This window comes from Arvicanthis niloticus, chromosome X, assembly GCF_011762505.2.
Source record: "Arvicanthis niloticus isolate mArvNil1 chromosome X, mArvNil1.pat.X, whole genome shotgun sequence".
In the NCBI taxonomy this organism is placed as follows: Eukaryota; Metazoa; Chordata; class Mammalia; order Rodentia; family Muridae; genus Arvicanthis; species Arvicanthis niloticus.
Window position 1 is genome coordinate 103,205,745 of NC_047679.1, and position 26,395 is coordinate 103,232,139.

General features: G+C 37.7%; 1 pseudogene; it reads left to right on the plus strand.

Moving 5' to 3' along the window:
- The window catches only part of LOC143435594 (large ribosomal subunit protein uL6 pseudogene), an 85,459-nt pseudogene extending 63,677 nt beyond the window's left edge, over positions 1-21,782 (plus strand).
- Positions 21,783-26,395: the final 4,613 nt, after the last annotated feature.

Below are 26,395 nucleotides of genomic sequence, written 5' to 3' on the forward strand. Positions count from 1 at the left end.
GGAGAAACTTGAAAGGATTTGAGTTACAAAAGACACTGACTGTGGGACTAAAAGCTGTCACATGGTTTTATTATTTGGGAGGGAAGAGAGGTTTTTGTGCAGCTCAGGCTGAATTTTAATTTGCTATGTAGTCTATGCTACCTTCAAACTTGAGACTCAATTGCCTTGGATTCCTGAATTCTTGGATATTATTATTATTTATAAAAAAGGAAAAAAAGCCAAGTCTGTCCTGTCCTCTTTTGAGTAGTTAATATTCCCTTAAATACCCTCTACATGCATTTAAAGAAATATTTTATGATCTAGGAATAATTTCAGACACTGACATCATACTTCATTTAGTATTTTCTTTGGAGATTACTTGAATAATTAGTGCCTAGCTTGCAGAACAAATCTTAGTTTTCTTTGGCAGCAGTATCAGCGGTCATTCATTGATATCCATTTAAATAAAAAAAGGGCTAGATGTTTCAGTTTATCTTTAACAAGTTTACAATTACACTATTAGTAGTTTGGTATTGATTTAGGAGAATAAATTGGCTTGCTCATTTGTTTTATGCACAAAAAAGTAATTTTATAATTCTCTGGCATTTGCAAATGTGCTGCTAGAAATGCTATTACCCTATGGCAAATTAAAAATACTGAGTTTGTTGTCAACTTTGCCTATGAAGATTTATTATCTTCAAGAATTAAAGTTCCTTGCATTGCTAATGCAGATTTGTGCTGAGCATTGTGGTATCAAACAAAATACTGTTTTTTAAAGCACATAGTACTTGATAAGTGTTAGCTATCATTGTTACCTTATTCCATCCAGGAAGGTTAGACCCGAGTATCTACCTGAAATGGCTGTTCTACATAGAGTTTGTATATATGAATCAGAAGGCAGAGTGGGGGAAGAATTGTAGAGACAAAGAAAATCTACTTTGGTGTGTCCTGGCTTTTATGTTTATAAATATCAATATAAAAGGTGATAAACTAAAGATCATGCTTTGAGAAACACTTAGTTTGTTTAGTAGGATACTTCTTCAACCTTTTGTGTATAGAATATTATTAGTTCTTCAAGATCACTAGATAAAACAGGGGCAGTTCTTTTTGTCAAATAAGTTTATGAAGTTTTCCAACAACACCTTTGAGATTCCCATGAACCTTAACCAAGGTAAGTAGTCCTTTAATAAAGTAATTTGACTTTTTTTTTTAAGTTTTTTTTCTGTTTTATTTTTGTTAGGAGCCGCGGTGAGCGTGACAGCATTCACCATTACAAGATGGTGCGGGCATCCTGTGCTCCCACAAGTAAACAACTAACTTCGCAGGTTAGGCAAAAAAAAAAAAAAAAAGGCAAAAGTGCGCCAAAGTCACTGCCCATCCCGGGGTGTAATATGGGATAATGAGTGAACAGCCAATCAGAAGTGAACACACTTCTAGGTACTAGGGTACATATAGCAGTGCCTTTCCCGGGCTTAGTGTCTTTCCGCTTCTGCTGATACAAGAATAAAGCCTCGTTGTAGTAACTACACTGCCTCACGTGTCTCTTTCGCGGGCGAAGGGGACTCGGAAGGGGCGCGGAACATATTTTATTTTTTGTGTTTTTTTTTTAAAACAAGTTCCATATGTGACCATATTATTCTATTCAACTCTGGTAAAACAGGTACATGAGCCCCTCCACCATGAATACCTACTAGAACACCGCAGAAAACCACATACCCATAGGCTGTTCTTCTTAAATTTATAAGCAGCACTATGAACTAATAGGCCTATTAAACTATTTAGTCTCCATAGACAGAACATATCATTTAAAGTGTGTCTTAGTATCTCTAATAGGTTCTGACTTCTTTTTAAAATTAGTAACTTTTAAAAAATGTTAATCAAAGGCTTTATAAGTTTGATAATGCTCAATAACAAGATGCCCATACAATCAGAAGTATAACCCAATACCCAACCTAGATATATCAACTGTCTTTGACTGGCAGAGACACACAAATATCCACCTCCATGCCCCCCCCCCCATCTAGTCTCCTAGCTCCTCCTCTCCTTCTCTTCCTCTTCCTCTCTTTGCTCCTCCCACCTTAGCTCTTCCTACATAACACCCTTCCTGTTAAAATAAAACTTTTCTCTCAAAATACAATTAGAGCATAACTATACCAATTTGTGTCAGTAAGATCCAAGGTAGATCTAATACCCAGTCCATCATTTTGTTGACTAAACAGAACCTCTGTCATCTCTCCTAACTAAAAGACTTAGTTTTGAACCTGGCTTTTTTCTTGGCTTTAGAATGAATGTCAGCTGAAAACCATCCTCTCAAATATTTTCTCTCAAAGTAAATAGCCAGGATTGGCTATGAGACTATATGTCTTCAACCCTGTCAGGAATTCAGAATGACTGAGTTAACTATAATTATGGGAAGCACAAAGCATAGCTTCTAAAACTTAGCCAATTTATAGAGGCTGCTGAACACCTGGACAGTCCCTATACTACAAAACATTAGAGAATCCAATCTTCAGCCTTCTGGCCCAGGATCATCTGACAGACCTAGTAATGCAGAATTATTAAGGGCTGATTACTGTGTCTTGGCAGACATAATCAGTTGACTATTCTGCAAATGTGTCCTTTTCTGGACAGTGACTTGTCTGTAAATAAAAAGAGGCAATTCTTACCTAGTGGCTGTCTCCCCACAACTGGACTAACTCCAAAGATGCTCAATTTCTTCTTAGAATCCAAAGACAGGAAGCTGTCAGGAGCAGACAGGTCTCTAATCAAGATGAATATTAATATAGAAATGGTTGTAATGTCAATTCTGTGGACTTCTGATGTTTTGAAAACCAACTATTCATGTAAGGCAATCTGGACTGTTGTCTGTTAACTCCTCTCAGCTATTTCTGACTGAAATATAGAAAACACCTCAACAATAAACTCAAAGCCATGAATTTGATATAGGCCCTTAATTCACAAGCTAACCATCTCAAATCAGTTAAAAAAATTAAAGAAGGGCTGAGTCTAAGCCTTGTATTCCTAAATGTGTTATATAGACACAATGCCTATGAGAGTAACAATATTCATCTCACTTTTATATCAATAAGAATCTCATACTAATAAAAACCTTATATTTGAAGTCAAAGTAAATTTTGTACCAATGAAAACCTTAAATTTGAAATCAAAGTAAATTTTGTACCATTTAAGAAATTATAACTTCATCTTAATAACCATTATACAGATTTCTACCAATAGGTTATGGCTATGCAATAAATCCTAGCTATTCTTCTCTGTTTCAACAAAACCACTACTTTTTTTCCTAGAAAGTCAGCCCAATATTAACCATCTTAGTCCCCAAGCCCAGGGAATAGGGGTGCCGACACTTCATTAACTTCTTCAAGCTGATTACAAGTGTTGAGATATTAGAAGAGGGGTTGGGGGAAGAGTACATTGATAAGCCTCTGACACCATGTCTTCACTGCATCCAGATGGAATTCCAGGACATCAGAGGTTTGAGCAGGTCTGCTCAGCTTGCTTGATGAGTAGATACACCAAGGCTGTGTATTTTGCAATATACAATTCTCAAAACAAATTTTATTATCAAGATAATTTTGTGTTTGAATTCTGGAATCTAGTCTTCTGGCAGCCTGCCTCTGTCATGTCTAATCCATATAATTCTGGGAGTTTCTATGAGGGTGTGCTCCCACCATCCTCCTATTCCCACCTCCCTGCTCTCAAATTCCCCAACACTAGGGAATCCAAACTTTCAGGCACCAAGGCCCTCCACTTCCACTGATGCCTGACAAGGCCACCCTCAACTGCCTATACAGGTGGAACCTTGAGTCCTTCCCTTTGTGTTCTCAGGCTGGAAGTTTTTGAATGGCCACTCTAGCTTGTTTCTTAGGACCATTTGCTTGAAAAATTGTTTTCCAACCTTTTACTCTGAGGTAGTATCTGTCTTTGTCACTAAGTTGGGTTTCCTTTATGCAGCAAAATGCTGGGTCCTGTTAACGTATCCAGTCCATTAGCCTATGTCTTTTTATTTGGGAAATTGAGTCCATTGATGTTAAGAGATATTAAGGAACAGTGATTGTTGCTTCCTGTTATTCTTTTTATTAGAGATGGAATTATCTTTGTGTGGCTATCTTCTTTTGGATTTGTTGGAAGAGGATTACTTTCTTGCTCTTTTTAGGGTATAATTTCCCTCCTTGTATTGGAGCTTTCCTGCTATTATCCTTTGTAGTGCTGGGTTTCTGGAAAGATATTGTGTAAATTTGGTTTTGTCATGGAATATCTTGGTTTCTCCATCTATGGTAATTGAGAGTTTTGCTGGGTATAGTAGCCTGGGCTGGAATTTGTGTTCTCTTAGGGTCTGTATGACATCTGTCCAGGATCTTCTGGCTTTTATAGTTTCTGGTGAGAAGTCTGGTGTAATTCTGATAGGTCTGCCTTCATATGTTACTTGGCCTTTCCCCCTTACTGCTTTTAGTATTATTTCTTTGTTTTGTGTATTTGATTTTTTTATTATTATGTGATGGGAGATATTTCTTTTCTGGTCTAGTCTATTTGGCATTCTGTAGGCTTCTTGTGTGTTTATGGGCATCTCGTTCTTTAGGTTAGGTAAGTTTTCCTCTATAATTTTGTTGAAGATATTTATTGGCCCACCTCCTCTAGGTTCTGTAAGATTGGGTGCCAGCAATTTGACTTTTTTTTGTTTGTTTTTTTTTTTTTTTGTTTGTTTTTATTAGATATTTTATTTACACTTCAGATGCCATCCCCTTTTCCCATTCCCCCCCCCTTAGAAAACCCCTATCCCATGCCCCCTTTTCCTTTTTGCATTTATACATTTTTTAAAAATAATGTTAATCATAAGTGTTATAAGTTTGGAATTGTTCAATCAGAGGTGTAACCCACTGACCGACCTAGATATAACAACTATCTTTGACTGGTGGAGATACATGAATATCTGCCTCCCTGTCTCCCCCCTTTCTCTCTTTCATCACCTAGCTTCTCCTCTCCTCCTTCTCCTCTTCTTACTCCTTTTCTTCCTCTCAGTACTCCTCCTACCTTAGCTTCTCCTACACATCACCCTTCCTGTTAAAATGAAACTTTTCTCTCAAAATACAATTAGAGCATAATTATGCCAATTTGTACCAGTGATGTACAGCAATTTGACTTTTAAAATCTCAGTGTGTGGGCTGGAGTGATGACTCTGTGAGCAAGCGTGGTAGGGCCATGAGTTTGAATTCCCAGAACATACACACACAAGTACAAAAGCTTGATATGATAGTATGCACATGTAATTCTAGTATTTCTATTGTGAGACATTAGGCAGAGATATGAGATTCCTTGGAATCCACTGGTCTTGCTAGCCTGGCATATGCAACAGTGAATAACAAAGACGCCATCTTAAAACAGGATTAAAGACAAGGACTCTGACATATACGTCCACAATATGGTACTTGGGTACCTGTACTTACACAAATATGTACACATACACACATATGCACACATAAAGAATTTTTGAAAAGCCAGGTTAGTTTGACTCCTTTTTCTTCTAAACTTCTCAAGGTCTTTAGACACTAGTGTTCTGTGTTCAGTAGGCGAGTCTATCAGACATAATTATTTTTGCCTTCAGTGAAAAGAGCTACCTACCAATTATTCTCTGTAAAGGCAAGAATTAGAAGGGCACCATGCAGCAGTCTTTGAGAAGCAATCTCAGTTATGCAGATGTCGTCAGTCAGTGACACAGCAGTTTGGAGAAAGGATAAGCCACTCACTGTAAAAAGGAGAGGACATCTACCTCCTTTGTCCTGAGATTTGGAATTAAGGGAATTGATCAAGGTAGAATAAGTTAGTGTCAGAAAACAACAACAGGGCACATGAAATTATTAAATATAAAGATACTAGGAATAGTAATGTGCTCCACTAATCCTGGCATTTAGCAGTTGGGGCAGAAGGAATAATCACTGTTTTGAAAAGACTTGAGGCTGTTTTGCACCTGTCTCGATATTTCTTGCCCTGTCCCCTTGAAATGAATAAATGAAAGAAAGGAATGAAAGAAGTAAGAAAGGAAAGAGGAAAGAAAGAATGAAATAATTTTTTGTTAGGTAGACTGGTGCTCAGCATAGAGAAGGAAACAGGATGATGGTGGTACTTACTATGTAATTTGTAGGTAGCAGCCAGTGAAACTAGGCCCCTTTTATTGAATTAAAAAGACCTCAAGAGATGCACCAGTAAATATAAAAACCAAGTGTGATTACACGTTTACACCTTTGTAGCCAGCCCTAGATTGTGGTCTTAGTTTTCTGATGTTATGTATAAAACACGTGTTTTGACCTTGGCTCATCTGGAACCACTGAATTCCTGAGGAAGTAGTTAGGTGTGAACCGAAATTTTGGGTCATGAAATGGTGACACAATGCATTGAGATCAGTTTCTTTGCAGCAATGACCCAGTTTGTTTGCATTTTACTAGTGCTCTAGCAAATTACCATATATTTCATTGAGTGGCCTATAATAACTTTAATTATCACTAAGCTTCCAGGCTTTATTCTACCCAATAAGATATGAGTGATTAACAATTATTGGAAGAGAGAGGCTTGTCTTTAGTGATGTAGCTGCCTGGAAGCTTCATACTGTGTAGCTCTCTACAAGTCTAATAGGTAGACCTGAGATAAACCTAGCACACTGGAACATCAGAATATAGCTTGTACTAGTGCAAGTGTAACTGATACACTGTATCAATTGTAGTATCACTGGGTGAACCTTCTGTGATGTCTTTTTCCAGTATCTTACTGAGTAGAGCTGAGGCCAGCTCTGAAAACTCTATAGTCTATTAGGCAACTGGGTGATCCTAATGGTCATTTAAGCTTAGGAACTACTATTATCTTAGAAACTTTTCTACTGCTGAGACAAAACTCCGTGACCATGGCAATTTATATAATAAAAATTCTAATTTGAGGCTCATGATTCCAGATGGTGACTCCATGACCATCATGATATGGAGCACGGCAGCAGGCAGACAGTCATGGCACTGGAGCAGTAGCCGAGAGCTCACATTCCCATCCTCAAGTAGAAGACAGAGAGAGCTAACTGGGAATGGCCTAGACTTTTGCAACCTCAAACCTGCCCTCAACATGGGCCCACCTCCTAATCCTACATAGCTCCACCAATTGGAGATCAAGCATTCAAATATATGACTGTATGGGGACCCTTTCATTTAAACTACTACAATTATTTTTTTTTTTGAAGAAAGTATTACTCAGCTATTAAAAACAATGAATTCGAGAAATTCTTAGGTAAATGGATGGAACTAGAAAATATCATCCTGAGTGAAGTAACCCAATCACAAAAGAACACACATGGTATTCACTCACTGACAATTGGATAATTGGATATTAGCCCAGAAGCTCGCAAAATACCCAAGATTCAACTCACAGACCACATGAAGCCCATGAAGAAGGAAGACCAAGTGTGGGTGCTTCGGTCCTTCTTAGAAGGAGTAAAAAATACTCAAGGGAGAAAATATGAAAACAAAGTGTGTGACAGAAACTGAAGGAGGGGCTGTCTGTAGACCATTCCACCTGGGTATCCATCCCATGTGCAGTCACCAAAGGTAGACGCTGATGTGGATGCCAGGAAGTACATGCTGACAGGAGCCTGATATAGCTGTCTCCTTAGAGGTCTGCCAGAGTCTGACATATTCAGAGGTGGATGCTCACAGCTAATCATTGATCTGATCAAGGGGTTCCCAATGGAGGAGTTAGAGAGAAGACTGAAAGAGCTGAAGGGGTTTGTGGCCCCATGAGAAGAGCAACAATTCCAACCAACCAGAGCTCCCCAGGGTCTAAACCACCAGCCTGGGAGCACATAGGGAGGGACCCATGGCTCCAGCTGTATATGTAGGGGAGGATGGCCTTGTTGGGCATAGGTGGGAGAGGAGGTCCTTGGTCCCATGAAATCTGGACAACCAGTATGGGGGAATTCGAGGGAGGGAGGTGGGGATCAGGGAGTATGTGGGGGCACATCCTCATAGAAGCAGGAGGAGGGTGATGGGATAGGGTGTTCCTGGGTGGGGGGGGGGATGGGGTAAGGGAATAACATCTGAAATGTGAATAAAATATCCAAAAAGAAAAAAAGAAAAAAAAGAGAAAATCACACCTCAAACTTGCTGCCCTCCTCTCTCTGAGTACTGAGATTAAAGATGTGCACTTCTTCCTACAGCAAGAACCATCATCACCTTATATTATCTTTCTTAAATGTCAGTTGTCATAAATGAGCTGTGATCTTTGAATATGGTCATCTTCAGTGTCTTTGTAGAGTACAGAAACTGTATTGGTAACAAGACTGAAGAAAGTGTAACTTTAATATCATTGTGCAAACAACTTAGTAATTTATAAATTGCAAATTTACGTAGACAAAATACATAGATGTGGAAACCTACTTTTAATTATACATATAATTATATATATGATTATATTCATACATATATATGAATAAAATAAAACAATGTATAATATTGTTAATTGCAACCATGGCTAATGGTAAAAAATAATCTGTTAAAAGCCTAACAGTATTTAAAGAGTAAGGCCTTAAACAGTAGTTAAAATGAATGAAATATAAAATCTCTTTTTATATTGGTCAACTACCTAGGGCCTGCTCTGGAATATGTTTTATATACCTAGTGTTACTCCATTGGAGAAAACTACCTTTTTAAAATATTTTTTTGTTTTATAGTATATTATTTATTTTTATTCATTATGACATTTATTTGTTTTATGTTTTGAGATTGTGGACATGAAGTTATGTACATAGGAAGGTGGGAAAGTGTTGATGGAGGGGAAATACTATAACCAAGATAGGTTATATGTAAAATTTTAAGAATTAATTTAAAAAAGAAAAGAGACTGGAATAACTCACCAGTTTTAACATAGCAATATCTATGTGAAGTGAGAAGTACTACTATTTATTATAGTCATAACATTACATATTGCTTTTAGACAAATGAATTTATAAAAATATATATGGGCAGGTCTGTCCCAACTTGTGTTACTTCTATGGAAAGAAGGAGAAGAAAGGACAAGAGAAAAGCTGACAGATAATTTTAGTTTGATTACAAACATTAAACAGGTTTTAGAGAAAAGTATCAAAAGCATTCATAAAACCTAGGTTTACCACACCTAGGTGTATGATGAACAAGTTACTCAAAGTTCATGAGCCCCCAGTGTCTTGATCTTTAAAATAGGGTAAAGTATACTTTTAGTTCTCTGACTTATTTTGATGATCAAATGATGTCTTTTTGTTGCACCATTACCACTGAGTAAACCATCCTGAGATCCTACTTATTATTATGACAACCAGAAAGAATATCAAACGTGTTTATTCAGTTGTAAGTCAATAAGGTCAAATGAGAAAAGCTATGTTTCAGAGAGAGATGACATCTGGCACTTCAGAGCAGAAGCACCTCTGGTGAGAGTGCAGGGTTCTGAGTATGCCTTTGGGCAGAAAAAGCAGAACTGAAAGTTGCTTTTTTATTGTGCTGCCCTTTTAAGAGTGAAATTGGTCTGCCCTGCAGGGCATATGTGAGCAAGCTTATGTTTATTGGGGTTACGGGTAATGAGTTCACTGTGCTGTCTGGATTCATCAAGGCTCTAGTCAATCTTAACTTTTAAAAGAATGAGGTGACACCCCTGTCAGTCAGTTGGCTAGAGCTTAGTGTCCCAGCGTCTCAGCCTCCTTAAGTCTTCTAAGACACCTTGGGATATAAGCAGACATAGGACACTGTGTGAGAGAGCATGTTTGTGTTAGCAGAAGGAGAGAAGAAATAAAAATAAAGAGAAAATGAAATGTATGTCTGTTTTACTCTCTACAACTAATTTTTTTTACCATATTCACAATAATAACTATTCATCTCGTCAAAGTAGTCATTTGAAATTGATTAATTTTTTTTTGCTTATAATGGGACGGTGTGTCACTATTCACTATTAGTGTCCATGTATTCTGCTTGCATGCAAAAAGAAAGTCAGGGAGCACCATTCTGGTATTTCCGAGAAGTGCTAAGCTCCCTCTCCTTCACTGGTAGTAGTTTGGCTGTTATATTGAAAAGGTCACTGTGGTGCAAAGTACAAGAAAAGAAAGCATATGCAGTAAAAGAGTAAATTTCCCCAAAGCAACATGAAACCTATTCCCCTGAACTCAGCATAAGTAGCTTATATTTACTACACATGCCTTTTCTTGATTCAATGTATCACTTTTGTTTGCTGAGAGATGAAATCTGCACCACCACAGCTACATACTAATGTGACGAACTTTAAAATGTTATTTTCCCTTTCTGTATCACTAATGATTATCATTTAAAGTTGTTTTGAAGGCTGGGTGACAGAGGTTTTAGTAAAATTGAAAGTATATGAACTTCCTGAAAATCATGTATGAATAAGCTATGTTTTTAATGTGGTTTCTCAGATTGATTAATTTATACAATTGAATTGTTCTACTTTCTTGTAAACATACGTTCACACTTTGCAAACTTGCTCACCTGCAAAGTGAAGTGTGCTAGGAGTTTTTTATACCATCATAGTTTTATCAAGAAAAATTTCAGTCAATTCGCTTTTTAAGCTCCTTTTTTTTTTTTTTTTTTTTTTTCAGGTCCTTGTATATCACCTTCCTGTTTCAACACAGCGGAAATTTGGTTCCACAAGGATCTCAAAGGCCAAAAATATTTTAAGCTTTAAAATTTAAAAAGTTACATTCTGTTTAAAATAGTTTTCATTAAATTTGTCCTTAGACATTTTTACATATGTGTATGATGCATTCTAGTTACTCTTGCTCCATTTCCCTCCACCCTACCTCTCTGTATGTCCCTTTCTAACATTTATGTTTTTTCTTTTGTTATCTATGGGATTTTAACCAGGGCTATCTGAGTGACTGTGCTTTGGAACTGTCCACTCTCGGAGCCTGGTGCACTCACCTATGGGTACATAACAGATGACAAGGATGGCAGTCCCCAGCATATGCTGGTAACCAATAGTTAATCAGGGAAGGGTAGGGCCAGATGAGCCTCTCCCTAGTCCCTACTTTACAGATGACAGTTCCAGTGGAGGCGACCAGAGCTGCTGGGAGATAATGATTCCAATGACTATGTTATGCTCAGAAAATAGATAGCATCTCATAGTCCTTCTCCTTGTCTTTTCTTTTATGACATTTTTTCCTACTTCATTTTCATGATATTCCCTGAGCCTTAGAAGAAGCTGGTATAACTATTCTGCAGGGCTCAGTGTTCAACTGTCACTTATTCTCAGCACCTTGAGCAGATGTGAGTCTCTGTATTCATCATCATTCACTACAGAGAGGCTTCTCTGATTAAGGTTGAAAGTGGCATTTGTCGACAGGTACAAACCTAAATGTTAGAGAGCAGTTTGGTGCCTTGACAATTCCCAAACAGCAGGAGGAAGCTCCCTGCTTTCACTGAGTTTGTGGTGTCAGTCAGGAATGCCCTATGGAGGAAGCCTTGAATCTGGGCAGAGAGCATTTGGTTTTTCCCATAAGTGATGTCACATTTGTATAGGTTGCACACCTCTTTGCAAGTTTATATTTTTCTTTTTACTTGTGTGTGTGTGTGTGTGTGTGTGTGTGTGTGTGTGTGTGTGTGTGTGTGTTGGGGCAGTTATATACACAAACAGTGCTCCGGAGCTAGGGATTACAGGAAATTGTGAACAACCTGATGGGGCTGCTGCAAACAGAACTCCATTCCTCTGTAAGTGCAGTATCTGCTCGTAACACTTGAGCTATCTGTTTAGCCCATGAGTTGGCAAATTGTGCCTAGCAGGCTAGCATGGAGTTCATAGCATTCCCAGATGGTTAAGACCATTGATGCCCTTTCTTCTCCAGCAGCTTGTAGAGTACCTTCTGGGATTATGAACGTTAACTAGCATGGTTGAAGTTTCCAGCTCAGTTCTGGGATTGATTTCTTTATACCTTGAGAGGAAGGTGTATGATATCTTCTTAAGTTTAAAAATTTTAAATCTCATTGCCATTTATCAAATATTGTTACCTTAATTTAGAAACAGTTTAAAATGGTTATAAACCTTAACCATAACAACATAAGAAATTACTTTATCAAAAAATTTCACCAGTTTGGATATGGTGAGGTATTTTCCTTTTATTGTTTTTGTTGTTTTTTTAAGAAACATGTATATCTTTTAAACTTTACTTTTATCTGAGTTGTAGCCACGACTTGGATTTGCTTTTATATTTAGGTCTGACTTTTAAGCAGGATCACAGATATCTTTGTTTTATGTTATTTCTTTCCTTTTCCTGATTTCTGTTTTATTTTGTGGCATGTAACTAGAATCCTGTTAGGTGCTAGGACTAAAAAGATGAAACAATACCAATTTCTAGTCTGAAAAAATTAAGATTACTTGGTGAAATAGAACTAAAAAAAAGCAAAAACCAAAAAAAAAAAAAAAAAACCACCCCAAGACCAAACACAAAACACAAAACAAAACAAACGAACAAACAAAGACTAATTACAGGTCTGGAGAGATGACTTAAAGTGTTTTCTGAGTATATACGAAGACCTAATTTTGGATCCCTAGCACCCATGTAAAATTTGGGTATGCAACTCATCTGTAATCTCAGGTTCAGCAAGAAATCTTGGTTCAAAAAATTGAGCAGTGGTTAACCTATGAGTTAAGGGACTATAGCAAATTTATGGCTTTGAGTTAATTGTTAGGAGGTTAACCATATTTTATTTAGAAATAGCCAAGAGGAGTGAACAGACAACAGTCCAGGTGACCTTACATGGATAGTTGGTTTTCAAAACATCAGAAGTCCATAGAATTGACGCTACAAAAATTTATATAAATGTCCATTCTGATTAGAGACCTGTCTGCTCCTGACAGCTTCCTGTTGTGGATTCTAAGAAGAAATTGAGCATCCTTGGAGTTACTCCAGTTGTGGTGAGACAGCCACTAGGCAAGAATTGCCTCTTTCCATCTACAGACTAACTACTGTCCTGAAGAGGACACACATGCAGTATAGTCGATTGATTATATGTGCCTAGACAGAGTAATCAGCCCTTAATAATCCTGCATCACTAAGGTCTGTCAGATGACTCTGGGCCAGAAGGCTGAAGATTTGATGCTCGAACATTCGGTAGTATAGGGGCTTCTAAGGTGTTCAGAGGTCTCTATAAATTGGCTAAGTTTTAGAAGCTATGTTTAGTGCTTCCCATAACTTCAGTTAACTCAGTCATTCTGGATTTCTGACAGGGTTGAAGACCCATAGTCTCATAGCCAATCCTGGCTATTTACTTTGAGAGAAAAGATCTGAGTAGATAGTTTTCAGCTGACATTCATTATAAAGCCAAAAAAAAAAAAAAATTGAGCAGTAGTTGCACAGTAATTGTACAAGACAACTGATGCCAATTTCTGGCCCCTATAGGCATATACACAAATATGCATACATTCCCACACACCTATGAGCAAATACCAAAATGGTGTCTCTCTCTGTGTATGTGTGTATCACATGCACACATATGAAAATAAAATAAAACTATAAACTAATTACATTATTATAAAATAATTACATTATTGATTACATAATGGTCACGAAAGATTTCCTAGAGGAGATAGTGGCCAAGATAGGACAAACATGCAAACATACAGTCTGTGACTCAGTGTAGGGGAATGCTAAGGTGCTGAGGCAGGAGAGGTAGAGCAGGTGGGGGAACACCCTCATAGAGGCAGGGCAGGGGGAGGGTATGGGGGTTTGTGGAGGGGAAATTGGGAAGGGCGAATAACATTTGAAATGTAAATAAATAAAATAATCAATTTAAAAAAAGAAAATATAAAGATAAGATAAACAATAGCTGAAAAGGGTATTAAACTGAGCTTATTTGTGATATTAATGGTTTGAGGTGTGAGACCTCCCTTCATATAAAAAACATCAAGATACAGAATTCCAGGGTTCCATCCCTCCATAAAAGAGCTAGTAAAAATGACCAGAACTGGTCTTGGTATAAGTCTGGAACCATGTAAAAAACTCAGCAGTTGGGGATTGAGGGTGGATAAAGAGGACAAATGGGTTGCAGTGCAGTGAATCATCTCTCTGATGTTTTAAATTGGATGTTTATTCTCCTCTTCACCAACACCAAATAGGCAGGCAGTGTTTATGATGTCAGCAGTCTGTAATCCTGGCATACGTTATCATGTGATAGAGGGAGAGATATGGACCTTAGTTTCAAAGAATCATGGTTATTTGTTATGTATGTCTGCTAGGTTCCTAGAAGACTATTAAAAATATTGTCTGTACTTTTCCTGTCCAATTCAGAGTATTCTCAAAATTGAGGGAGTGTCCTACAGGAGACAGGCTTTAAAGCATGTAGTGGAAAGGGCCATATACATATCCTATACAGTACACACTCAGAGAAGGTCTGAGCTAAGCTGCTCTTGACTCTACTGTTCCAAGAAGCAGGAAGTAAAAATAATGACAGTGTGATTAATGATATGGATGTGATGGTTTGAATGAGAATGGCTCCTATGGGCTCCTATGCTTGAATACTTGGTCCCCAGTTCGTGAAACTGTTTTGCAAAGATTAGGAGGTACAGTTTTGTTGGAGGAGATCTGTCCCTGGAAGTAGTTTGAGGATTCAAAACACTCGTGCTATTTCCAATGTTCCCATTCTGCCTATTGGTGATGGATCAAGATGTAAACTCTCAGCTGTGCCTGTTGTCATGTCTTTGTTCTCTCATAATGGACTCTAACCAATTGAAACAGTAAGACCAATTTAAATTCTTTATTTTGTATGTTGCCTTGGTCACAGCACCAGAAAAGTACTTAAAACAGTGGGTAATCATCAAAGGAGTGTTCCCAAACAGACACGATTTTCAGAGTAGGCGAACCTTTTTGTTGTTGTTTTGTTGTTTTTCAAGACAGGGTTTCTCTGTGCACCTTATCTATTTTGGAACTCACCCTGTAGCTCAGCTTGGCCTTGAACTCACAGATATCTGCCTACCTTTGCCTTCCAAGTGCTGAGATTAAAGATGTGTGTCATCATTGCCTGGCTTAAAGTCTTAAAAATTCCTTTGCTGGGACACACTTGCAGAATAGTCGACTGATTATATGTGCCTAGACAGAGTAATCAGCCCTTAATAATTCTGCATCACTAAGGTTTGTCAGATGATCCTGGGCCAGAAGACTGAAGATCAGATGCTCCAACGTTTTGTAGTATAGGGACTGTCCAGGTGTTCAGCGGTCTCTATAAATTGGCTAAGTTTTAGAAGCTATGCTTTGTACTTCTCATAATTTCAGTTAACTCAGTCATTCTGAATTCCTGACGGGGTTGAAGACTTATAGTCTCACAGCCAATCCTGGCTATTTGAGAGAAAATATTTGAGAGAATGGTTTTCAGCTGACATTCATTCTAAAGCCAAGAAAAAAAGCCAGGTTCAGAACTAAGTGTTTTAGTTAGGAGAGATGACAGAGGTTCTGGTTAGTCAACAGAATGATGGACTGGGTATTAGGTCTATCTTGTACCTCACTGGTACAAATTGGTATAGTTATGCTCTAATTGTATTTTGAGAGAAAAGTTTTATTTTAACAGGAAGGGTGATATGTCAGAGCTGCTAAGGTGGGAGGAGTAAGGAGAGGAAAAGGAAGAGTAAGGAGAGGAAGAGGAGAAGGAGAAGAGGAGCTATGTGATGGGGGAGGGGAAGGCGAGAGAGAGAAAGAGAGAGGGAACATGGAGGCAGATGTTCACATGTCTCCACCAGTCAAAGATAGTTGATATATCTAGGTTGGGTATTGGGTTACACTTCTGATTGTATGGACATCTTGTTATTGCACATTACCAAACTTATAAAGCCTTTGATTAACACTAAAAAAAGTGTATAAAAACAAAAAGGAGAAGGGGGGATGGAATAGGGGTTCTCTGGGGAGGGGAAATGGGGAAAGAGGATTTTTTAAATTGGGTATTATATTTACATTTCAGATTTTATCCCCTTACCCCACTTCCTCCCACCATCCAGAAGCCTCCTATCCCATCTCCCTCCTCATGCTTCTATGAGGCTGTGCCCCCACCTACCCCCCGCCCCCACGACCCCCTCCCCACCCTCACATTCCCCCCCCCACTCTGTGTTCGTTTTTCATGGGACCAAGAATCTTCTCTCCCACCTATACCTGACAAGGCCATCCTCCCCTACATATACAGCTGTGTTGGGGTCCACACTAGCCCTAAAGGGTTTGTGGCCCCATGGGGAGAGCAGCAATACCAACCAACCAGAGCTCTCAGGGTCTAAACCAGGGAGCACATAGGGAGGGACCCATGACTCCATCTGTATATGTATGGAGTATTACTCAGCTATTAAAAATAATGAATTCGAGAAATTTTTAGGTAAATGGATGGTTCACCTGTGCCCGATGAGGCCATCCTCCCCCTACATATACCGATGGAGTCATGGGTCCTTCCCTATGTGCTTGAGAATTCTTTGTTTAGCTCTGTACCCCATTTTTTAATAGGGTTATTTGGTTGCCTGGAGTATAATTTCTTGAGTTCTTTGTATATCTTGGATATTAGCCCTCTATCGGATGAAGAATTGGTAATGATCTTTTCCCAATCTGTTGGTTGCCTTTTTGTCTTATTGACAATGTCCTTTGCCTTACAGAAGCTTTGCAATTTTATGAGGTCCCATTTGTCAATTCTGATCTTCTCTATGAAGAATTGATTTGGAATTTTGATGGGGATTGCATTGAATCTGTAGATTGCTTTTGGCAAGATGGCCATTTTTACTATATTAATCCTGCTAATCCAGGAGCATGGGAGATCTTTCCATCTTCTGAGATCTTCTTCTATTTTTTTCTTCAGAGGCTTGAAGTTCTTGTCATACAGATCTTTCACTTGCTTGGTTAGATTCACTCCAAGATATTTTATATTTGTAACTATTGTGAAGGGTGTCATTTTCCTGATTTCATTCTCAGCCTGTTTATCTTTGAGTAGAGGAAGGCTACTGATTTGTTTGAGTTGATTTTATATCCAGCCACTTTACTGAAGTTGTTTATCAGGTTTAGGAATTCTCTGGTGGAAATTTTAGGGTCACTTAAGTATACTATCATATCATCTGCAAATAGTGAAATTTTGACTTCTTCCTTTCCTATTTGTATCCCTTTGACTTCCTTTTGTTGTCTAATTGCTCTAACTAGGACTTCCAGTACTATATTGAATAGGTAGGGTGAGAGTGGGCAGCCTTGTCTAGTCCCTGATCTTAGTGGGATTGCTTCAAGTTTCTCTCCATTTAGTTTGATGTTGGCTAGTGGCTTGCTGTATATTGCTTTTACTATGTTTAGGTATGATCCTTGAATTCCTAATCTTTCCAAGACTTTTAACATGAAGGGATGTTGAATTTTGTCAAATGCTTTCTCAGCATCTAGTGAGATGATCATGTGGTTTTTTTCTTTGAGTTTATTTATGTAGTGGATTACATTGATGGATTTTCGAATATTAAACCATGCCTGCATTCCTGGGATAAAGCCTACTTGATCATGATGGATGATTGCTTTGATGTGTTCTTGGATTTGGTTTTCGAGAATTTTATTAAGTATTTTTTGCATCAATATTCATAAGAGAGATTGGTCTGTAGTTCTCTTTCGTTGTTGGGTCTTTGTGAGGCTTAGGTATGAGCGTAATTGTAGCTTCATAGAACGAATTGGGTATTGTTCCTTCTGTTCTATTTTGTGGAATAGTTTGAAGAGAATTGGTATTAAGTCTTCCTGGAAGGTCTGATAGAATTGTGCACTAAAACCATCTGGCCCCTGACTTTTTTTGTTAGGGAGATTTTTAATGACTGCTTCTATTTCTTTAGGGGTTATGCGACTGTTTAGATGGTTTATCTGCTCCTTGTTTAAATTTGGTACCTGATATCTATCTAGAAAATTGTCCATTTCATCCAGATTTTCCAATTTTGTTGAGGATAGGCCTTTGTAGTAGGATCTGACGATTTTTAAAATTTGCTCTATTTCTGTTGTTATGTCTCCCTTTTCAGTTCTGATTTTATTAATTTGAGTACTGTCTCTGCGCTCTTTGGTTAGTCTGGCGAAGGGTTTGTCTATCTTGTTGAGTTTCTCAAAGAACCAGCTCCTGGTTTTGTTGATACTTTGTATAGTTCTTTCTGTTTCAACTTGGTTGATTTCAGCCCTGAGTTTGATTATTTCCTGCCGTCTACTCCTCTTGGGTATATTAGCTTCTTTTTGTTTTAACGCTTTCAGGTTTGCTGTCAAGTTGTTAGTGTATGCTGGGAAAGAGGATTTTATCTGAAATGTAAATAAAATATTTAATAAAAAATAAATTTAAAAAGAAAAAATTCCTTTGCTTGTCTACATGTTTATGAGAATTTTTTCAACACACAGTTGCTAATGAAATGTATTTTAGTGGCCATATAAAAGAGAAACTGGAGCAAATTTGTTTATAAAAGTAATTGAAATAAGAGCCCCACCTAAGCAGAAGCAACAACAAAACAAAAGCAGTTTTTGTATGTGGACTGAAGTTGGTGATGAACCTTCTTTCATTCAGGTGTAGATACCCAGTTATTTTAGAACTGAGTATTCTTCCTTTTGCATTGAGTTTTCTTGGTACCTCTGCCCCCCTCAAATCAATTCACTATAGATGAATGAATTCATTTTGAATTCTATCTTATTGATGTGTATGTATGTTCTTATTTCAGTATTACTGTTTGAAATCTCTAGTGTTTTAATAGTTAAAAAGAAACAAGAAATGTAAATTATCGGACTGTGTTGATCAGCATACCTTACAATCTATGCTCTAAGTTTCCACATTTTTTGCAAACAAAAGACTAGTAAGATTTTGATAGGGATTGCCATGAATTTGCAGAACATTTTAGGGAATATTACGTGCTTGAAAATATAAAGTCATCCGATGTATGAATATTTGGGGTCTTTCCATTTTTGTGATTTCCTTTAACAATTTTCGTCACTGTTTTAGAGTTTTAATTTTTATATGTTCTTGTATATATAGAGTACATTACCTATTTATGTGTACATGTGAAAGTCAGAGATAGAGTTGGTGTCTTTCTAGATTGTTCTGTACTTAAACATTCTTTGCAGGTATTTATTTATTGGTGCATCTTTATATGGTTTGGGCCCTCGGACCCTGAGTAGGGTTAATAAAGGGAATCAGAAATTGACACACTTTAAAGAAATGACAAACACATACACAGGAAAGCTGGAATCAAGTATTCTGGGCTATCAGATGGAGAAGCCACAGTGTGAGCCACTGGATGCTCAGTGTGTTTATTATATACAATTTAATGGAGAGGTTAGATGATTATATACAACTAAACAGGGAGGCATGTTTAGCTAATCTTAGTAGGATGAATCTCTGTAAGGGAGCACTCTTCAGGCTGTGAACGTGTGTGTGTGTGTGTGTGTGTGTGTGTGTGTGTGAGCTTTTTTGTACATTTTCTGTATATACTGTTGACATTTGGAGTCAGACACAAGGAAGGCTTTTCTACTCCCAAGGGACTGAGGCCTTGGTCCTTGATATGGCCAAGCCTATGTGAAGCAATGCACATTCACTTAGGATTTTATCCTTTCCCTACATTTTGTTTGTCTATCTATTCACCTGTCTGTCTATCTATCTATCTATCTATCTATCTATCTATCTATCTATCTATCCATCCATCTACCCATGTGTATGAACACACATGCTCACAGGCACACATGTGCCATGGCATGTGAGGAGGCCAGAGGTCAATTTGTTCCATTCTGTTCCCTCCTTTTACCACATGGGGCGTGGAGACCAAACATGTCATCAGGCTTGGCAGCACATTCCTGTGCATGCTGAACCATCTCAATGGCTCCTTTCAAGATTCCTGGAACAGAGTCTCTCACTGAACCTGGAACTCAGTGATATGACTTGTGAGCCCTGGGGGGTTATAGGCATGTATACTGGCATGCCTACATTTAACATAAATATTGGAGATCTCAGTGCAGGTCCTCTTGTTTTATAGCTTTTATTCTAAAATACTTTAATGTACTTTTTAAAAAGTATACTATATGAAGACAGTCTTTTCTGATCATGGCCATTGGGGTTCTGTATGTCTCCTGTAGCAGGATGCCTATGCCTTTCTCAATATTTCTATTATTTTCTTTCTAAAATTACTTTATATATTTAGTGTGTGTGTGTGTGTGTGTGTGTATGTGTGTGTGTGTGTGTGTGTGTATGTGTATATGGGCATGTATGTGCCATAGCATGCCTGTAGAGGTAAAGGACAACTTTTAGAATTCAGTTTTCTCCTTCTACTGTGTGGTCCCAGTGATTAAACTCACCTCTTCAGGCTTGGCACTATATACTTTGCCCATTGAGCCATCATGTCAATTTATCCTTGAATAATTTTTCTATCTTTTAAAATTTGAATATTGGTTATTGTTGTAGTAATTATTTAAAAAATGGGCACCAGTCAAGCTGACTGTCTAGGCTGCGGCATCTTTGCCTAGATCAGACACAGTGTTCTGAGGCTATGAGGCCACATGCGTGCTGCAGCTAGAAATGACTAGCCAGAAACACCAGCTCTGCCACCCATGAGATGCCAGCATGGGAGATGGCTCTGCCAATCTTCCACGCTGTCTCTGCAAGGCTGGGCATTGCCCAGACTATCTCACCAACCACACGGGCTTGGTACAGATGAGACTCTAATGCTTAGATTATCCAAAGGCTTATATATTTGGTAATGATCAATAACAAGATGCCCTTACAATCAGAGGTATAACCCAATACCCAACCTAGATATACCAACTACCTTTGACTGCGGGAGACATGTGAACATCCGCCTCCATGTTCCCCTCTCTCTTCCTCCTCTCTTAGCTCCTCCTCTTCCTTTTCCTCTTCCTCTCCTTCCTCCCCCTTTTCCTCTCTTAACTCCTCCCACCTTAGTTCCTCCTACAGGTTATTCCTTTTATATCAAAGGATTGTAATTTTGCCATCATAGTTGTGTCTAAGATTTATTCAAATTTGTGGTCATGTTTGAGTTTTTTTTTCTTTTTCTTTAGATTGATGCCTCAAACTAATAGATGTTCACTTTTTTCATCCCCTTGTAGTATTTTTTTTTCTGCTTGGTATATTTTGTTGGTGATATTTTCACTGAGGTTTTGATTCATTGGGTTTTGCTTCTAAGATTTCTATTGTCTTGAGAATCTGTATCTCTTTGTATCTTACCTAAGTTGATTTAAAAAAAAATCGATATCTTGGCTCTTTTTGCCTCATCTACAGCAAACAGACTGTCGACATTCCAGAAAATGTCGACATCACCCTGAAGGGGCTCACAGTCATTGTGAAGGGTCTCAGGGGAACTCCGCAGAAGGGCTTTAGCTGAGTCTCCTTGGAAAGAAAAAGAGGCACTGGATTGACAAATGGTGGGGTAACAGAAAGGAACTGGCCACTGTCAGAACCATCTGCAGTCATGTTTAGAACATGAACAAGGGTGTTAACACTGGTCTTCCATTAGAGATGAGGTCTATGTATGCTCACTTCCCCATCAATGTTGTTATTCAGGAGAATGGGTCTTTGGTTCAAATCCGAAATTTCTTTGGTGAAAAATACACCCACGGGGTTCGAATGAGGACAGGTGTTGCTTGTTCTGTCTCTCAAGCCCAGAAGGATGAATTAATCCTTGAAGGAAATGATATTGAACTTGTTTCAAATTCAGCAGCTCTGATTCATCAAGCTACAACAATTAAAAACAAGGATATCAGGAAAGTTTTAGATGGCATTTATATGTTTGAGAAGGGAACCATGCAGCAAGCTGAGGAGTGAGGCCTCAGTTTCCTAGCACCAGAGACAAGATCCTGATCACAAATACAATTTGGGCTTTTTGGGGACAACAAAAGACATATATATTGAAAACTATTAGTTCTTTTAAGAAAAAGTTCGCTTTTCCCCTACCCAGCCCATATATAAGCACTAGACCCCTGAGCCACAGGGTCAGTCCCTCTATCCCCTATGTGAGATATGGGGATATGGGCTGGCCCAGAGCTCTGATTTAATAAACCACCTCATGTGCTTTATAGCAAGATGGTCTCTTGTGTGTCCTTTGGGTACGTGCTATCCTGTGACTCTAGTGGACCTCCCTTCTGGGGAGTCCTGGACCTTTCAATCTAACCTCCTTATTTTATACATGTTTATTTAAATCTTTTTATAAATTAAAAGTATATTAGTTTACATAGAATTAGGTTTCATTTTAGCATTTCCCAAACACATATACAGCAGAGGACTGCCTGGCCTGGCCTCAGTGAGAGAAGATGATGTACCTAACCCTTGAGAGACGTGAGGCACAAGGGAGAGAAGAGGTCTAGTGGGCTAGGGGTTGGGGAGTGGGGACATCCTCTTGGAGATGGATGAGGAGGTATGATATGAAGAACAGTCAGAGGGCAGACCAGGAGGGGGATAAAGACTGAACTGTAAAAAAAGATTAACGAATAAATAAAAAAGAAGAAGAAAAAGATTTGTTTCTGTCAGGAAATAGTTCTCTTCCAGTTTAATATGGAAGTTCTTAATGAACAGCCTGTTCTTGAGGGCTCAATTGCCAATACCAGTCAGAGAAGAGTAAATAATAATACTCAAACATACCAAATATAGAAACATAATATACAAAACTCCAAATATACAAAAATAAGGATAACTGCTATACTACCTACAAAAAGAAAAAAATAAGGAAAACGATGCAAAATAAACTCTGAAGGTAAAATGAATTAAGGTTACACTGGGTCACCAAAGAAGTTGTTGCACCAGAATTTGTTTCAATGTCCACAGCATCCCTAACACTTCGAGGCTACTGTAGCTGAGGTTGAAAGGGTAGTGATTATGTTGGCAACAATCTTGGCCTCATCCATGTGATTGTGGTTTGGCAAGTATCCAAAATTCAGTGTTAGAGGATCCTGGAGGCCCTCTACCCATACTTCAAAAGAAATCGGGGGAGGCCAGGCAATATGTGCAAAGTAAGGTCCCTGTAGGAGAGCAGGAGGAGGTTAGGTGAGAAACTGAGAGAGTGAAGCTAGCTGAAACGTATTCTCTCAAAAAGAAATCCCAGGAATGTGGAATATCTTCCAAGGAAAACTGCAGGCAGAGTGTGGAGAGATATGCTTGTTGGCTAGGAACACCAAAGCCGCCATGCTTGCGGGACTCATTCCATTGGAGCAGATAGTCTGTTAAAAGACTACCAATTCATTTTTCCTCAAGAATTCTTTCACAACCTGGGTGGATGGATATGGTATACAAAATCAAACATCTACTGATAATAAATCATAAAGAAATGTATTATAAAACACTTTTTTGGTAGACATATAAATTGATTCTTTATTAAATATGAAAGCAAATTTACATGGTAATGAGATGGATGTACTTATTTTATATGAAGAAATAAATCTTAGCTGAATAGTTGATACTGCAGAATATAGAGCATCTTCAACACTTTCAGAGTTAATTACTACTTTTTATTTTATAACCATCAATGCTGAAGCTACCACTTCACATAAATACATAGTATAAAATGAGAGAAATATATTTAGAGCTATTTCAAAAGTTATTGGAAATTCTATCCTAATCCCAAGCCAAAATTCAAAGGAGTAAGTTTTTAAATGAAACTCAGAAATTCAAACATTTTAAAAAAGCAAACATTCTAACACAATATAATTCAGTGATACATTAATTTTATGCATGTTGAGGAATGATGTTAAGAAGATATTAAAATTCTTAGTTTTCAACAGTTAAGTCATCATGGTTTTATATGAAAAGAAAAATTGCATGTTTCTTTAAAAAAGAACAACACTAAAATTCATAGCATAAAGGAGTCTCAAATCTGAGTCTAGGTCATTCTGGTAACATTTATTGGTGCTCTATGGTGTGACAGCACACGCTTTGCAGAGTACATGTTGTATGCTTAGGTACAACACAGATGAGTACTCCAGAAAAACATTGGATTCAGTAGAGGTTTGCTTTTGAATTTTTTGTCATTGCATTAAAAATCCTTTTACCGTTGTCAATTTTTTTTCACCCTCAAATTTGACTGCATGATTCCAAAAATTCCACAGTTTAAAAAGCTGGATCTTAAGCAATCAGATTGAAATGTCATACTCAAATCCATTATTTTGTATGTTAACTAAAATTAATTTAAAATCTATGACATAAAATAATGTATCAAAAGACACATTATTATAAACATAGAGGAACCTAACTGAAAAGTCCCCACATACATATAAGTGGATATACTATAAGGATATTGAGCAGTTTTACAATAGTTAGAGACTAATATTTCACATTTAAGAATGCAATGAATGATTGTTTGGGGTGTTAATAGAAAAATGATAGCTTTAAAAATACTATTTAAAAATAGGCCTAACAGGCAATTTAAAACAAACAGATATTTTTTTCTCAGAAGCACATGGGAGCATCTCTGGGAAGAACCCTATGTTGGGATAATAGCTGTGTGTCACCACACTTGACTTGGTGGAAGTGAGTAACTGATGAGAGGTCAGGGGTTTTGTGGTTTAGTTACTTATTTTTCTTCATGACAGACATTATGAGTTCTTCTTCTCTGGAGGAGGAAGGACATTTGTAGATGTCAGGTTGTCATTTTGGAAGGACTGGAGTAGTAACTTACTAAAGAGTCTAAGATGGGGTTGAAGAGCTTGCTTAGAAAGCAAAGCTATTGTGGCCAAGACTGATGATGACCTGAGGATTCACTTGGTCAAAAGAGAACTGACTACAATAAGTTGCTGTCCCCTGACCTGACAAGTATCTGAACACACACACACACACACACACACACACACACACACACACACACACATATAATATGACATATAATTTTTTCTTTTTTTACGTTTGCATTTTTATTGGATATTTTATTTACATTTCAGATGTAACCCCTTCCTTCCCCCCACCCAGGAACCCCCTATCCCATCCTCCCTCCTCCTGCTTCTATGAGGATGTGCCCCCACCCACCCTCCCACTCTCACCTCCCCACCCACGATTTCCCCCACACTGGGGCATTGTAAGGCCATTTTCATAAAGGTATATAATGTACTTTGAGAATATTCCTTCTTTACTCCTGTTTACAATCTTTACTTCCGCTCTCTTATTAGTTATTTTTGTTCTCCAGTTTCGCTTTTATTTTCATGTCATTTGTACATATGTGATCTCAGATATGTAGAAGTTAGGACCCTCAAAGGATTTGAGAAAACATGCTATTAACGTATTTGCAGTGGAGCTGGAAAGCTGGCTCACCAAATAAAGGCGCTCACTGTGCATGCCTATGGCCTGAACTGGAGCTTGAGGACGCATCTGTAGAGGTGGAAGGAAATAACCAACTCCACAAAATTGTCCTCTGACTACCATGAACGTGCTCCCTTACACACATCACAGGCACAGGCACAGGCACAGTATTACTAATAAGATAAAATTATAAAAAAAAAATTAAAACGACATATCTGAGAACATTCATATAAGTAGCAAAATATGGACTAAGCATGTTGTATTCAGAAATAAATATATAATTAATATTAATTATATAATATAAAATATATAATTATACATAACACAATATATTAATATATAATTAATATATAATTATAATTAATGTGATTAATATAATAAATATATAATCAATATTAATTACATAATATAAAGTGTATAATCATATATAATATATAATTAACATACAATTATAATTAATATGGTCAATATAATTAATATATAATAAATTATATGTCATATATAATTAATATTAATATATGATTATATATATATATATATATATATATATATATATATATATATATACTCACACACACACATGCTAAAACAAATGAAAAAAGAGCTCATGAATTTGAAAGAGATGATAGGGGGCTGAGAGGTACATGGGAGGCTGAAAGGTTAAAAAAGAACTAGAAAAATAGTGTTTGTCCTGAAATTGGCTTACTTCATTCCCAAACAATAATTTATCCCTGTGAATTTTTTTTGACATAAGGTCTCACTCTATAGCTCAAGCTACCATAGGACCCTTTGTACTCTTTTTGCTTCCAGAATGCTCGGATTGCAGATGTCAGTCACCTAGGCTAGCTTAAAAGAATGCTAAATATCAACTATTTTTATTGTACTTCGGATGAAACCCAGAGCGTTCTGCTACCTAATCCAGGGCAAGCTCTCTACCACTGGACTCATAACAGTAAAACCTAAACCATAATAAAACAGCTTGAGAGTCATAGCTGAACTATGAGCAGCCCTTATGCATTCGTATTCAACTCTAATGCGTGGCTATGAATTCTTTGCATCATCTTGGCTATTTTCTTTCCCAAGCTATGTTAACCAAGTCAGTGGCTGGTGGTTCATTGCTGTCCCTAACGGCCATCCGTAGGTGGCGCTGTGCTAAG